The sequence below is a fragment of the Pinus tabuliformis genome, chromosome 1_1 (genome assembly GCF_031772625.1).
Source record: "Pinus tabuliformis cultivar Carrire ecotype Pingquan chromosome 1_1, CPIR1, whole genome shotgun sequence".
NCBI classification, from domain to species: domain Eukaryota; kingdom Viridiplantae; phylum Streptophyta; class Pinopsida; order Pinales; family Pinaceae; genus Pinus; species Pinus tabuliformis.
Window position 1 is genome coordinate 870,288,435 of NC_142297.1, and position 9,958 is coordinate 870,298,392.

The 9,958-nt window shown below is 34.3% G+C and overlaps 1 long non-coding RNA gene across 1 annotated transcript; it reads left to right on the forward strand.

Moving 5' to 3' along the window:
* Nucleotides 1-1,653: 1,653 nt before the first annotated feature.
* Nucleotides 1,654-4,533, forward strand: LOC149217055 (uncharacterized). The gene is made up of 3 exons (XR_016251220.1): nt 1,654-2,656; nt 2,770-2,917; nt 4,320-4,533. It is a non-coding gene; the product is annotated as an uncharacterized LOC149217055 (long non-coding RNA).
* The last annotated feature ends 5,425 nt before the right edge of the window (nt 4,534-9,958 follow it).

The window sequence follows — 9,958 nt, forward strand, 5'->3', positions numbered from 1 at the left end:
ACATGCTTCATTTGTTCCTCTTATCAGGCATATCCATAATCTAGGTGTTTATTTCTTAAATCAAATTTAGTTCTTATCTGGTTCTTCCTTCTTATATCCTTCATGGACAAACTCTCAGGATATTGGGTTATATGGCGCATTGGCCTAGTCTTGGGACAAATACGTGAATAATCTAAACATGGCTTGTATTTCATTGATAAAAAAAGATGATATCTACACAAGGGACAAAAAAATTGTACAGGGTCAAATAACAAAGGAGGAAGCTTACTGGTATATCTCTCCTACTCCTCAGCTTTCGATGGCAAGAAGATGATTTAGGAAAATTTGGGGTTGGAACGTCCCACTTAAACTTAAATGTTTTGGTTGGTTGGCTTGGAAAAATAAAATATTCACATGGGATAATTTATGTTGAAGGGGGTTCATTGGCCCAGGTAGATGCATTTTGTGTAGATTAGAACTTGAGGATGTGGTCCACCTTTTCCTAAAATGTCCATTTGCGGTTTTCGTATGGTATGGCATGCTGCAAATTTTAAACATATATGTTGATTGGAACTCCACTTCTATGGGATCTTGTTTGTAGGATTGGATGTCATGATACAAGAATATTGTACTCTTCCTCTTTATATCTTTTGGGGCATTTGAAGATGTCATAATTCAATTAAATTTGAGAATTATCCTCTGAATATAAACTACATTTGTTTTAGGATCAATTTTTTTTTCAATGAAACTAGGCCTGTGATTGACAAGGGACCTTCGAGACACATTCATTCAATGAATATCTAGGGTAAATATCTTGCGGGGTTTTTTGATGGAGCGGAAAAAATTTCATATATGTGGAAAGTGGTTATATAGTCAGGCTATTATTATCATTTTAGTTGGAACGATGGTGTAGGCACCAACACTTGTGTAGAGGTCATTGCCGTATGGGGGGTTTTATATCGTGCGAACTGGTTATCTATCGAGACAATGGTTGTATTTGGAGATTCAAAAGGAGTTATAGATTCGGTTTTAAAGTGGTCTACTTTCAACCCTCCATTGCCGATAAACTGGTTGGAAACAATTAGGTAATTGATTGAACTTTTCCAGGGGGTGGCCTTCTCCCATTTATACAAGGAACAAAATGGCATTGCGAATGTACTATCAAAGGTGGGGCATAACTATCAATCTAGGGGGATTTCACACATTGCCTTCGACGATAATAAATTTCAGAGATCTAGAAAAACTCTTTTCACATAAGAGTTATACTCTATTGATGTGGACGTATTATTCTACAGTTAGTTATATATGATGTTTTTTTGTGATGATGAGAAACAAAATATAGTAATTTTATATAGTTAATTTTAAAAACTTGGATTGTGATTTTTTTTTTGTGAGATTAGGCTATTCACAAAATTTCTAGTGGATAACTTGGTTCTTGCTACTTATATTAATACAAAGCTAGTTGGACAACAAAAACCTAACCTTACATGAAAGTTATGTGAAACCCTCGAGCCAATTAGGTATAGTCCATTATATATTGTTAGTGTGGTCCATTTATATTGTGTATGGGTAAACCCTAAACCTTAGATGAAAGTTATGTCAAACCCTAAAACCAAGATAGTCCATTATATATTGTTAGTGTGGTCCATTTAAAATGTGTATGGGTAAACCCTAAAGCCAATTAGGTATAGTCCATTCGTGGGCCATTTAGATCGTGTAAGAGCCGGAGAAAAGTGCTCGTCTGGTTGGTATTATCACCATCATGGGCAGATACTGGATCGGATATCATTGTAGAAAACTTGTCTTCCATGCTCCATTAAAATGCCGATCTCCTCATCGGTGATAATTCTATTGGTGAAAATGATGAACTCCGTATGGGTAGTATTCTGCCATTTGTTGAAGGCGTAGGGTCGAATGCTCAGATCGAGTTCGAAGAGGGGACTCCATCCTGTAGTAAAATTCCTCAGAAACTCACAGAGGTAAATACGAGTTTTTACAAATCGGTGTGAAAATGGTAGATTACTTGTAAAGTTAAGTTTGTACAGGATCAATGAGGTAGAGCACAAGTTTCTTCAGATGATCATTTTTGAAGACCAAAAACCCCCGAAAGGGTGGTTTGATCTGGAAATGGATCGGGGAAATGAGCCTTAGGCCAGGAAATTGAATAAGCCCTCTGTTGCTGATTGATTAGAGAACGGTGACATGAGTTTTGGTTTTTTATCAGCATTGATCTGTATTTGGTTGGATAAAAATGGGGCCAATATTTGATTAATCACACCAGCCGCTCCTTTTCATGTTCGAGCAAAGTCTTTTATTGAATTCCCCTTCCACTGGCGTCGCAATATCTCTGAAATTTCGCTATAAATTTATTTGCGGAACTTGAGAGGCTGCATGTCTCATCGTTGATTTACCACTGATAGTCAGACTTCGCTGATTCTGTGCCCGTGCTTACTATTCTCTTCTTGTCAATTGAAGCTTTGGGCAGAGTATTTCGGTATCGATTGCGAGGCAAAACAAATCGTGCTTCTACTGAAAAAGAAATCAGTGATCAAGATTTCAGTAACAGTATGGTTTGTTTTTCCTCCGCAATTGATACTCACGAATCCTGCCGAGGAGCACCGGCAGAGGATTTATAAGCGAGACGGTGAGGCATAGCAGAGCACCGCATGGATGCAAGGTATCGAATTTTCTCCATCATCATTCAATACATGTTAATTTTATTTCTGTTTCAAGTTTTTTCCTATTTATTGAGGGATATAACTAGGGTTTTACCTTGTGTAACTTGCACAGAGGATGAAAACTACCAGGGTTGCTTTATGGGAGATCGTAAAGCAGAACAACTCTTTCCCCGTGAAGCAGAACAACAACGGTAACACGAAGGTCCGGTTCAGCAATGACACCAATAATATCTGCAATTTACAGTCGTTCAAGTTTTCAGGTATGGCCTCTTCTCTCCGTTTCTGTTTAAGTTTGTGGGTATATTTTCAACTGTTTCTGTATATTTAGAACTGTTTGTGGGTCATTTCTTTTTGAAGTCTCAACAGAAACATCAAGAAGAAATCATAAAAAAACATAAAGATGCATTAAAATGGAGATTGCAGACTGCAGGGAACAACTGCGTGCCTCGAACCTTGATTTGCATAAGCTTTTAAGGTTCTTTGCTCTACAGGAATTTATATTTCGCTGCATTTTATCAATAATGAAAAGTTTTTGCAATATTTTTTTCTAAAGGGGCTGGTTATTCGCTTAAAATTTTGACCAAATGATTTGTGGGGACCAAACCTCCCCACCTAAATTTTTTTGAGTTAAGTTTTATTTTTTCCAACTGAAGAAATGTTGGTTGAGATGGACTAAATGACTGGTGGGGACCAAACCTCCTCACCTCATTTTTTTCAAGTTTTTTTCAACGGAAGAAGGATTGGACCAAATGATTTGTGGGGACCAAACCTCCCCACCTAATTTTTTTGAGTTAAGTTTTATTTTTTTTCAACTGAAGAAATTGTGCTTGGGATTGACTAAATGACTGGTGGGGACCAATCCTCTCCACCTAACTTTTTTTTTCAAGTTTTTTTTTTTCAACTGAAGAAATCTTGCCTCGAGCAGCTCTCAAGCATACATAGTCCTCCTTGGATTGGACCAAATGACCTGTGGGGACCAAACCTCCCTACCTAACTTTTTTTTGAGTCAAATTTATTTTTTTCAACTGAAGAAATCATGCCTGGAGCAGCTCTCAAGCATACATAGTCCTCCTCGGGATTGGACCAAATGACCTGTAAGACCAAACCTCCTCGACTAACAGTTGGACCAAATTGTCAGGGCTTAATACTGAGTTTAGGCCAGTTTCAACTATAATATTGGATAATACTGAATAAAAAAATTATCTGTCCACCCACATTATGCTGAAACCAGAATTATGTGAGATTTAACTGAACCTAAATACTTTGTAAAACAGTTTGCTCCGGTGCAACAATGTAAACAACTCTACCAACGTTGATGTTTTCCTTCACTGCTGTTTGTGTTTTAGGGATCGATTCCATTAACTCATGATCTCTTTTTGGGTGGGTGAACTATATAACTCTGTCCTTCCTTCTTATTCTTCGGTGGGAGAATCATGTGAGTTTGTTCTTCCCCCGACCTTGAAAACAGGCCGAATTGCTAACCTACTATAGGTAACTAATGTTACCCAAAGTGTGAAGTGTGTTGAGCCTTGGTGTAAGAAATTTTTTTTTTTTTAACAACATGGTGAATCGGTAACTATCAAGTTTAATCCACGGGAGACCCAGGATCAAACCTCATTGGTGTAAGAAAATTTTGAAGATAAAAAACATGAAACCGTGCAGGTCAATTGCTTCTCCTTTGATCCGCCTCAGAAACGAACCAAAGGCTCAAATTGGGGATATTGGAAGTCCTGCAAAGTTGATTGCTTCACTGGATTCCTTTGTAACTGGGAACAGGTATGACTCAGACGAGGCTGTTGGAAATCAATGTGCAAAAGTTTGTTTCAAAATATTTTTTAAGAAAGTCCTGGGAATTAACCTGGTTATTGCTTTTGTCTCAACGTTCAAAGTAAACGTTCCCTGTAACATTTCAAAAAAATATTTGCCACGCATCATTCAATACGATACATGGTATTAAATTTAAGAGATATATTCTGGTTTTGCATACAAATAATCGCACTTGATTCATTCCCCTTACTGTGTTGTTTTTTTGCTCTCAAGTAATACAATGTATTCATTCCTCTTACTGTGTTGTTTTTCACTCTCCAGTAACACAAGTATACATACTGTGTTGTTTTTCTCTCTCCAGTAATACAAGTATACATTGTAGGCGAACACAATTTTTAAAAGCCAAATTTTGAAATTTTATTGAAATTATTGTTCCATTTCTTTTCAGGGAAACATGGCTACAATTATTTGTATTTGTTCAGATGATAAGCGATGCCAAAAGCTTTGTTCACATTTTTTCAATTAAATTTCGAATGGTAGTTGTGAAACACATTTGTGTTTGGGCAAAATAGGTTATAGTTGAAAGTTTGTTTTTTTGTTTGTTCATTTAAAGAAATTGCATACATAGTTGTATTGGTTCATAAGACTCGTGGGATCAAACTTTCTCACTAACCATTGGACCATATCTTTGAAACTAAATATCTATTAAGTCTTTATCAATAAAAACTTTGGTTTCATTTTCAACTCACTAAATTAATCAATTTCTAATAAAAAACAAACACTCAAAAATATATTTTCCTATAATTATTCTTTTATGGTGATTCTTATAATTATTCTTTTATCCCACCATAGTAAAATTAAAATTATATATATATATATATAACATTCAATCATTTTTTTTTAAATTTATTTTATCTACTGCATATTATTCCATTTCTAACTAATAATTCAATTAATCCAACCAACTTTTACCATTACTTTTAACGCTTCAACCTTTTTGTATGGACATTTAAATTAAAGAAAAAAAACAAAAGCTAATTCAAATTTATTTTCAAAGGATGTGTTTTGGGTACGTAGATCTGATCTGGAGTAGCCTGTTATTGAATCCACAAGGAATTAGTTGGCATATTTCTATGCATTCAAATTTACTTGATGTGCGAAAAAACTTTTTGATTTTGCCATTGGAATTATTATATCTTGGAGACTACTCTGAGTACAATGAAAGTGGAATTAGTAGTAGAAGAGTAGCCTGTTATTGAATCCACATCCACAAGGAATCAATTGGCATTTCTATCCATTCAAATTTACTCGACGTGCGAAAACTTTTTGATTTTGCCATTGGAATGATTAGATGTTGGAGACTACTCTGAGTACAATGAAAGTGGAATTAGGAGTAGAAGAGTGGTTTGTTAATATATAATTGGAGTAGTTTAATTATGAAATGTTTTTGGTTTTTGGGTTAAAATTTGGAGATACAATTTTTGGTATAATTATGAATTTTAATTGTTTAAAATATATTTTTGAATGTATAAATAGTTTTAGCACTATGAAAAATGATTGGAACACTAAATTTCTGCAGATTATACAACTTAAAATTAACATTCCAAAAAATCACTCTAGAATTTTGGATAAAATTGATGGAGAAAATACCTGAAAAAAGAAAAAAAAGTATAACAACTAGACTACTACTATAGAATTTGTTTATCTCTTATTATAGCTTATGTTTATATTTGTCTTGTTTATAGATAGTTTTTTGTTTGTTGTGGATATGATGGTTGATGCTTTCATTGAGAGATGAGATTTAAATTTGGATGTATCACATATTGACATCTACCAAATTTTTATAGTATAATTTTTTTATCATTTAATTCCATTTTATTAAATAACAAAAAGTTATATTTCTAGAGATTTAATTTATGGTTTATCTTTTTTATGTTGTTATTTAGATATATACATTATAAAAACATAGTTAATAGGTTAATCATGAGGATTTGAATTTGGGATCACATACTTTGCCTAATATTTCATAACACGACCATCACTAATTAAAATGCATAGATATTATTTATATATTAATATCAAGAATTTTATTTTAAATAAAAAAGATAAATTTTATTTATTTATTAATAAAATGAAATAAATAAATAAATATATATATATATATATATCTATATATATATATATATATATATATATGAAAATCTATTATACTAACTAAAAAAAAATTAATCCATTTGGAATTACTTACTCATCTTGGGGTAATTTATATCCTTATGTCTAAGGAAGATAAACTCTTCACCAAACAAAAGTAGTTTTATAACATATTCCATACCCCCACACACATATATGAACCTCTATATATATATATATATTTGTAAGCAAGTCAAAATCTTTATATTTTCAAAATTTTACATATATAATCATGGAGGTTTGGGATAGTCGGTATCCCTCTATTGTTTGCAAATAGAAAAAACATAAAAGCTAGGGAGACAAGTGTGTTATGAGGAGAAAATTGAGGAGACCGTCTTCCCATGAGAGGGAAACCAAATGGTCTCCCAAAGAGTTTTGAACTACAATGGTGACATAATGACACGAAAGTAAGAAGGACATGACTAAAACTGAGTAAACAAGAGCAACTAGCTTACATGTAAAATTGAGACTCTGAGAGTGACTTTCCTAGGAATTTAGCATGCCTAATTGATTGTTCCTTGTCCTCGATGACCTTGGTCTGGGTGAGATGTGCTTGCTCCCTTAGGGCCTTGTCTTCCAGAGTCTTTTCCTTCCTAGCATGCTCTTGCAACTCCAAGTAAAGGAAGGGGTCATCATAAGCCAAGGGGATGCTCCCGTTCAATGAATGCTTTACCAATATAGGTATCCTCCTCCCTTTTAGAGGGTTCTCCCTTGGTTGGGTCATTAGCGCTAGCCTAACTGGCTAAGATAATTGCCTCTCAAATTGTTTTAGGAGAGTTGTGAGCACCGACCATCTTTTGTTTCTTGGCTTGAGGTTCCGAGTGTGTCGTACTAGTGCCTTTGCCCCTGGTGTGAGGATTTCAAAGCTTCAATCCCTGCATTCAAATTGGAGGATGCTAAAGGAGGGGGAAACGAGATTGTCATTGCTCTGGGTAGATTTTATTAAGGTCACGTGTGTGTGAACAAGGAAGGAATTAAGTTTAGCAATTCTACCTTCAACTCTTTCCCTAGCTTGTCCCTGCTCCTAGAGTTGTCTGCCAAACAAATTTTGGACAACCCAATGGCCATTGCCCATGTTCCTTCTCTCCTGAGCCTCCATGGTAACAACGAGACAGTGGATATGCATTGACATGTCCTCATCGAACTATTCTTCACCCTAACCATGCCACGGAGGGAGAGGTTGGCATCCACGACCTCTATCACCTTGTTTGGCTCGTCCCCTTTCACTCACCATAATAAGCGGACTTGTGTAATCACTACCTTTGATGTGAAACCACCTGCGACTCGCTAGCTCTCCTGACCCAGCGACCATCCACTCACGTGGGCTAAGGGAATGGAGTTGTCTTTAGTGCGACTTTTTGGACTTTCTAGTGCCGGAATCCTGTAGAAAAATTTGAGGTGAAATCTTAATTTGTGTTATTTAAACTAGTTTTTTTACTGTATATAGGGATTCATCGCCCTGGAAAACCCCTAGGGCACTTGGATTACACAAGATTACCCATCAATCTTGTGATTTCAATAAATTTGTGCCAGATTTATTAAACTGGAAAAACCCACCGTAAAAACTTCCAAAAAATTACATTGAGAACCACTCCTAAAAAAATTGGTAGTGAAAGAAATATTAACATCCACAATGGTGGCATAATTCATATCTTGTTCGAGGCTTAATTAATTTGTCCTTGCCGGAAGCTCCATCGTCCAAAAACTATGCATGTGGTTTGAGGTGTCCAGGGGAATGAATGACTGCCACTCAACCATTCCCATTAAGTTTTCCATGAAGTTTCATGTAGAGCTGTCATGCGATAGCTACCCGTCATTTATTGCATGATTACCCGAATCTAGTGATATTTACTTTGTCCTTGCCTGAAACTCCATCGTCCAAAGACTATGCATGTGGTTTGAGGTGTCCAAAGGAACGAATCACTGCCACTCAACCATTCCCATTAAGTTTTCCATTAAGTTTCATGTAGAGCTGTCATGCGATAGCTACCCGTCATTCATTGCATGATTACCCGAATCTAGTGATATTTTTCTTTTATATTACTTTTCCTAATAAATATATACTCTTTTTCTTAAGGGAAATAAAAGAAAAATGAATATATATTCCTGGTTCGTATAATACTTTTATCGAGAGGAAATCTTCTTATCACACATAAATAAACATGAACTTGTATGTTTAAATTTTCAATGTACATTACATTGATTATAGGTAGCTTGGGTGTTTTGGAAGCAAAGTTGGTTTTGCTATGACATTGATGAGGTAGAGTAAAGTTGGTTTTACTATAAAATTGATCAAATGAGATGTATAGTATGTTATTGGTAAAAATATCATTATAAAAATAGTTTTAAAAATTGCAATAGTAAAACCATACTTTTAAGCATAAACATAATGCATAGATTTATATGATTATATCTGTTTAACACAATCAAACAATTTAAAGTTCACCGGTCAAAGCTAGGCCTTCAACTTTCTAATGCTCGGTCAAACACATTCTACTGAACTGGTTTGACAAAAGGAATAAAACACTGGAGCCAAAACATAAGAAATCTTGAGCCGAAAGGAATGAACGCATTATATTCATTTGGTTTGACAAAAGGAGCGAGCCACCTGAGCCAAAACATAAGGAATCTCCAGGTTCTCAATACTCAAATACTTATGAGATGAAAGGTTACAAAAGGAACAAATTGATAGGTCGGTTTCAAGTTTCTACAATTGCAATCCTCTTTGTAACGCATACTCTCGTTGTACTGAACTGGTTTGACAGAAGGAATGGACCACTTAGAGCCAACACATAAAGGAATCTTTGGATACAAAATAGTTTTAATGATCTAAGAGTTTAAAGTTGTGATTATTGATAAACAATTAAGTTGATAAAATCAGACATTTAAATAAGTATTTGGTTGGATACATATAGAGGGGTGTAAAATTTATAACAAATTACTGGTGAAATAGCTATCTCGATAGAGGGGTAAATTTAGTTGGGAAATTAATTTTATATATATTTCTTAATGTAGAGTGGCTCATCACAGTTATTTAAGAAAAATCATGTTATATATATTTAGTTAGAGACAAGTTTTTAGATATGCCATATTTTTGGCAGTTGTTTTTATGTCCAAAAATTCTTTACAAAAGAAAATAATTTTAAAATATATTCCATATAGCAGTTACTTATCAAATATAGCAGTTTAATATAACAATTACTTTTTAATATTTGTTTTTAATAAAGTAATAAACTAATATCACAATTTAAATATCAAAAACAAGTAATATTTGGTTTTAATAAATTAATTTAAATGTTATCTTTGAAAAACTAGTTTAATATAGTCCTTACATATTAATATTT